Source organism: Dermacentor variabilis, chromosome 11 (assembly GCF_050947875.1).
Source record: "Dermacentor variabilis isolate Ectoservices chromosome 11, ASM5094787v1, whole genome shotgun sequence".
In the NCBI taxonomy this organism is placed as follows: domain Eukaryota; kingdom Metazoa; phylum Arthropoda; class Arachnida; order Ixodida; family Ixodidae; genus Dermacentor; species Dermacentor variabilis.
The window spans coordinates 21,923,525-21,928,795 of record NC_134578.1 but is presented as its reverse complement, the minus strand read 5'-3'; positions in this window follow the sequence as shown (position 1 = coordinate 21,928,795).

Genomic DNA, 5,271 nt, shown 5'->3' with positions numbered 1-5,271 from the left:
GAGGAATGACTTTGTCAAGAATGTGAAACAAGGTACGAACAACATTAGCGATAGAATGGTGTGGCGATAAAACCCGCATACACAGAATGTCAGATAGCAAGGCGTGACATATACATATACCTAAATGTGTACAGAAGTTTTCGCTCACGGACAACTCCGCCGACGCCGACACCGGATATTCTGCGACACGGGGCCCTTAACGCTATTGCGTTAAAATTGAACGCAGAACTCAAGAAACGACGCTCAATGCAATAAATAAAAATAAGGATAATGATATAAGCATAAATAATAAAGTTAGAGACACAGAATCTATGCAGAGTAAGAAAGAAAGGAACGCAGAAAGAAGGAATGAAAAGAAGCTCAAGCATGGATAGGAGAGCCACGACAAAGCCGCAGAGACGAAGCCGTCTCCCGTACGCCACGACTGCATTCTTTTTCTCCTGACATCTCGGGCACGTCGCTGCGCTGCATTTAATTAAATTTGGAGGGCCACTGCGCCTAATGGTTACGCTCATTAATTTCCGGTAACACACAGCGGACTCTGCTGCTCTGTAAAAGATGAGCTAAAAGTGTGCGAATGGAGGAAGCATCGCAAGACGTGGCGAGTGTGGAGGTCACGCGAAGCTCTTTTGTAAGACAGTCATCCCACGAAGCGTTCCTCGCCTCGTGGGAAATGGAGGGAGACATTGTTGCTGCTTCGACGTCATTTCGACGTGGGACTTCTTTTTTTTCTTTTTATTCTTTGCTTGAATGTCAAGGACGATCGCTCGTTAACGAAAGGCGTCGCTCAAAGAAGAATAGCCTTTATTTTAATTTGGCGATGAAGACAGGAACGCTTCTTTTTTGTTTCTTCTACGATGGTGTGTGCGTGTGCGCGTGTGTCCGTGTGTGTGGGTGTGTGTGTGTGCGTGTATGCCTGTGTGCGATTTATTGCCATCCCCTTTCAAATGGGGCGGTGACAAATTGTCACCTATAGCCTGCGTCATTTAATCAGGTATGCTATACATGTTTTTCATTCTAGCCTTTTTTGTCCACATCTCCTAATTCTACTTTATTTTTTCTCGAGACTTCTCTATCGGCGGCAAAAGCGTTTGTCGCGGCACCCAGTGGCGGCCGCGGTAGACCACGCTACGCATCACGTGGCCTCCGAGATTGCCTCGCGGTGGCAGGTTTCGCTCCGTCCGTCCCATTCTCACGAAGAGCGCGTAAATTCAGCGGTGGGCGTGGCGGGATCCTTCGCATTACGGCCTTGGCAACCGAGGTAGGGTGGCTAGCCGAGGTAACCGAGGCCTCTTCATGAGTCGGAGAGGCTTTCGGCCGCTCCCGGCACTGTTGCGGTGGCTTGGATGTGGCGAGAAGGATATCCCTTTGCGCCTCCATGTTTTATGCCTGGCCGATGTGGAAATGACGGCTAACGGTGCACGAAGGATAAAGTGCATGTTAGCACCTATTCATTCTCAAACGCGTTTATTTTCTTTCTTTTTCCCCATACGCACACTCCCGCTGCCTCCACATTGGTGTGTAGTAGTGTAATATATCTGTTCGTCGTGTGCCGGAAACGCACTCTAAGCCAAAATTTGTGGGTCATACGCTTGTCTGCGGCTTCGTCAGCTGGTGCCGGCGTTTGCTTTCATCCGTGCATTTCGCCGTTGTGATAGGACATGAAGCACGACTTAGCACGATCCTCCCAAATATGGTGCAATCGCTCGCGTACTTTTATTTAGCTGCACGTGAGATTACATCACGTGGTTAAACTATTCCGGAGCCGCCAACTAGGGTGTGCGTGTTTGTTTGTTTGTTTGTTTGTGCGTGCGTGCGTGCGTGCGTGTGTGTGTGCGTGCGTGCGCGCGTGTGTGTTCGTGCGTGTGTGTGTTAGTGAGTACCATGAAAAACATAATCCGCACAATGCAATAGCAAGCAACCTGAAAACGACGACAGGGAAAAGTGCGTAGAGGAACGTACTAGTAAGCATTACACGAAAAAAAAATAAGAACGAAAGCACAAAAAAACAGATAGAAAGGAAAACTAGGCAAACAACAACAAATAACTCTGCCATCCAGGATAAGCTACCAGTTCACAGACAATGACTAGTGCATGAGCCCACTCATTATGTCTTCAGAGAAATAAGTTAATAAATCAAGACCAGTACAGACTACAGATACTACGATATCAATGGATAAGCACATAGAAAAGTACAGGGAAAAAATAAAGGTACGAAAGGACTAAATATTTGAGATGGCAAAACGTTTGCAAAGCTCGAGGCAAAGCTGAAAGTTTGCTCGAGAAATTTCATGTGAAAATATTACGCAACGTGGGAAAAGGGCGAAATTAAGATGCGTAATTTGCTAATTAATACATTTTACTAATTAGGTTTCTTACTAATTACCTTGAGGAACATATTGCAAGTTAATAATGGTGCCCCGTGAGTTTTCGAGGTACGTCGAATAATAAATTCTGAGGAAGGCAATGGTTATGTGTTGACAAACTTGTGGTAAAATGCATTGTCGTTCCACTTAATTTTTTATGGAAACGTGATACTATGTGTTCAAGCCCAGAAGTAACTAGGCCACCAATGTACATTGTGGTCACATTGTGTTGGGGCTGGGACGGATGAGTTATTTCGGTAGTGTTGTCACCCTGAGAATTTGTTCCAAATGTAAATGCCTTGCGACTTCACTGGCAGCGATTCATAAATTGTAATATGCACGTACCATAATGTAATTATATAAGAAGGTTCATTGGGCTTATTTGATAATTAGTTCACTCCGCACTTCGACTTGTTTGCGCAAGTAATGTCTGTCTCTTCGCGTAATCCAGATCATCATCATCATCATCATCATCATCATCATCATCATCATCATCATCATCATCCTATTTTATGTCCAATGCAGGACGAAGGCCTCTCCCTGTGATCTCCAATTATCCCTGCCCTGCGCCAACCTATCCCACCGAGCGCCTGCGAATTTCATAATTTCATCACCCCACCTAGTCTTCTGCCGCCCTCGACTGCGCTTCCCTCCTCTTAGCACCCATTCTGTAAACCTAATCGTCGGCCAGTTATTAACCCACGAATTACGTGACCTGCCAGCTCCTTTTCTTTCTCCTAATGTCATTTAGAACATCGGCTATCCCTGTTTGCTCTCTGATCCACACCACTCTCTTCCTGTCTCCAGCTCAAGGACTAGAATTGTGTTATCTGCCACGGGCATTTTTTTTTAATTCTGTGCAGTCTAAAAATAGACACCCGGTATATCTACAGGCCCGCGCGCATAATAAGTACTAGTGTAGGACGTTCGTTTTGACTTCTGTGTCGGCGCTGCTTTATGGTCAGTCGTGTGGAAAACTCCTACGACGGGATGTTTATTTATTTATTTATTTATTTATTTATTTATCTAATTATTTAGTTATTTATTTATTTATTGATTTACCTACAACAATCAACGGGGTGCATTAGAGTAATGATGGGGGTGGGGGGAGGGCATTATACATGTATACAATACAGATAGTCTATACTAAGAATGGAATGCATCTAATATGTAATGGAACATATCACTTACTATACAACACATTAATTAATACAATATCACAAGAAAGTTCGCGTGAGTCGGTAAAGATACGAATCGACAAAGATAAACTCACACATGACCTATGTAAAGCAAACAAATGCTTGTCATACATGAATAGATGTCGCGAAAAAAAATTCTTAAATACAGATGACGTTGCAGTGCACATTTCATACCGAAATTTATTCCACTCATACACTGTCTTGGTAGAGAAACAGCGTTTATATGCATTAACACGGAAACTGTACTCTGGTGCTTTTAGCGGAGCTCTCTTCTGGGTGACGTGCAACTTAATTTCTTTGTGTACAAGTCCCTGCACAAATCAGTCGTTTGTGTTCACGTGTTCATGTATAAGCCGTATGTACTTGCATCGCTTCTTTAGAAACGGCTGTGCTAACTGTAAACGTATTTCTGATAAGCTCTGAGCGAAATCTAAGACAACGCATTCCTGAATTCGCTCGAGCTGGTTAACCGACGTGATTATTTCTGGGTCGTAGGCATATCATCATCATCATCATCATCATCAGCCTGGTTACGCCCACTGCAGGACAAAGGCCTCTCCCATACTTCTCCAACAACCCGGGTCATGCACTAATTGTGGCCATGCCGTCCCTGCAAACTTCTTAATCTCATCCGCCCACCTGACTTTCTGCCGCCCCCTGCTACGCTTCCCTTCCCTTGGGATCCCAAGGGTAGGCATATCAACCATGCGCTAAGTCTCCTTCAGCTTACGGGGGGGCACATGACTAGCTTTAAGGAGACCACGAAACACTATAAATTGGGAAGGGCCCATTTCCCCCCGCCACACTCCTCGCTGAGTAGACGGCAAGCGACGGCATGGCGCCTCTTACAGATACATATCCGAACCCGGTGGCCTACCACCGCTACTACTCGGGCCTTTGCAAGGATAGATGTAGATTCTGTCAAGAAAGGGCGGACCTACAACATATGGTTTGGGCTTGTCCTCGGACCCCCACACAGAATAAAATAAACAAGACCAGAGAGCAGTGGGAGACCGCGTTGCTCAGCTGTATACCGGAAGACCAACTCAAGGCAATCCAGCAGGCCGAAGGTGCCGCCAGGGCCCAAGGGCTCGAGGCCGTCATCTAGGTAGACAGGCCTAGGTCTCAAATCTGCTGTGCACAAATAAAGTTTATTCCTCCTCCTCCTTGCCGGAAATTAAGTTTAAGAAAATTCAGCCTCCAGCTAGCCTTAGTCGCCACGCGCTCTACATTATTATTCCAAGAAATATTTTATTTTAAGAACACCTATGTACTTAACTCATCAAAAGTACAACATTACAAGTATAGCTACTTGCCTCATTCATCTCTTTATTGTATAAATACTAGTGACAAGCGGTACCCTGTTGTTAGCGAAACAGACGCCATTGCACTTAAACAAATTTCACTTCGTGCTCCAGCTGTTGCACGACGACAACCACTGAAGGTCTTTTCGTATAACACGTAGGTCACCAGTGGGCAGAATGCCGCGATGTACGCAATGTTCACCAGCTCACAGTCTTGCATGGCTACAAATATATTTCGATACGTCATTTATAAATCAGATCAGGTCACGTATAGGAACGACTCAACAAAACGACCCGTTCTAAGAAAAGTTCGAAGGCAGCGAATGGCGGGGGAAGGGGAGGAAGGGGGCAAGATTTGGTGCGAACTTTCAACTATACAGGCTGAGTAGTACGCTGGGTATC